At 65.6% G+C, this 1,470-nt stretch overlaps 1 protein-coding gene across 1 annotated transcript in view; it reads left to right on the top strand.

Annotated features, from left to right (window-relative positions):
• LOC121342048 (3-beta-hydroxysteroid-Delta(8),Delta(7)-isomerase-like) overlaps positions 1 to 1,470 on the top strand; it is a gene marked incomplete at its 5' end in the record, with an annotated part of 8,085 nt that overhangs the window by 6,172 nt on the left and 443 nt on the right. The window lies entirely within an intron of this gene.

Here is a 1,470-nt window from a genome sequence, read left to right as displayed (position 1 = left end):
GGACTGAGAGACCCCCCCCAGAGTGAGGGACCCCCCCAGGGCTTAGAGACCCCCCACAAGCGACCCTGCCACAAGGCCCACTGAGGGGGGAGACCCCCAGAGAGACCCCTGGGGTGAGGGACCCTCCCAGACTGAGAGACCCCCCCTCCAGGATGAGGGATTCCCCCCACCCCAAACCTCAGACGCACCCCGCCCCCCCAGCCCGAGGGACCCCCACCAGGGGAGGGTTCAGCACCGGGACGGTCCTGGAAGGAAATTTTGGGACCCCCCAACCTCAGAGACCCCCCGCCCTGAGGGAGGGTTTATGTCCTGGAGGGGAACTTTGGGACCCCTCAAAAGCGTAGGGGGCGTGGCTGGAGCCCCCCCACATTCCCCATGGGGGTCTCAGCCTCATTTTTGGGGATGCCTGTCTCATTTTTGGAGTCTCAGCCTCATTCTCGTGATCCGCCTCTCATTTTTGGGGGTTCTCTTCTCATTTTTGGGGGTCTCAGCGTCATTTTTGGGGGCGTACTGTGGGAACGTCCCTCATTCCTGGGGGGGCAGGGATGGATTTTAATAAAAGAGGTGGAAATGGAGCTCGGGTCTGGTTTTGGGGGTCCTGGGGGGGTCTTAAGGTGTCTTGGGGGGGTTTTGGAGGGTCCTGGGGTGTTTAGAGGGATCCTGAGGGGTTCTGACGGGGTCATGGTGAGTTTTTGGGGGGTCCTGAGGGTTTGAGGAGGTCCTGGTGGATTGTAGGGGGTCCTGAGAGGTTTTGGGAGGTCCTGAGGGGTTTTGGGGAGGTTGGACCACGTGGGAGGGCGGGGAAGGGGCGGGGTTTGCGGGTGATTGACAGATAAAGGGTGGGATTATACGGGGCGGTGCTTCTCTCCCCGGCTCCGCCCCTGGCGCGTCTGAGCCAATAGGAAATTAGGTCGCTCGCTGCAGCCAATAATAAGGCGGTGTGGGTGGGGTTACGACTCGCACCAATCAGCGCTCGGCGTCTCCTCGCTGCTCCCTCCCACCGATGATTGACGCACCGTCACCCAATCAGCGCTCACGTTTACTTCGAGCCGCGCCTTCCCCCTCCGCTAAACCGACACCTCGGCCAGCCAATCACCGCTCTCCCCCCTCGCCTCCCTCCCCCAAAACCAACCAATCACCTCCCTCCCTCCCCGCCTCACCCAATCCCCGCTCTCCCCCTCCATCACCATGGCAACCCCCATCCCGCCTCCCCCTCACGAAGCCGGAGAGACGAAAGGCGGGACTTCCCCCTCCCTCTCGACCAATCACGACGCTCCCCCTCCTCCGCCGACCAATGGCGCGGCGCGGCGCGGGCGAGGCGGAAGCGCGCGCGGGGTCGGAGGTCGCGGCTGTTGATGTTGACACGGCCCCGGCGGCCGCAGCGCCCGCGGCCCCTCAGCGCCGGGGGGGCCCGAGCAGCGCCGCCCGCGGCCCCCGGCCCGCCCCCCCCCCCCCGCGAGCCCCGCCCCG

Source organism: Onychostruthus taczanowskii, unplaced genomic scaffold (genome assembly GCF_017590055.1).
Source record: "Onychostruthus taczanowskii isolate IOZ18803 unplaced genomic scaffold, ASM1759005v1 scaffold503, whole genome shotgun sequence".
In the NCBI taxonomy this organism is placed as follows: domain Eukaryota; kingdom Metazoa; phylum Chordata; class Aves; order Passeriformes; family Passeridae; genus Onychostruthus; species Onychostruthus taczanowskii.
This window is presented reverse-complemented; position numbering and strand designations above follow the sequence as displayed.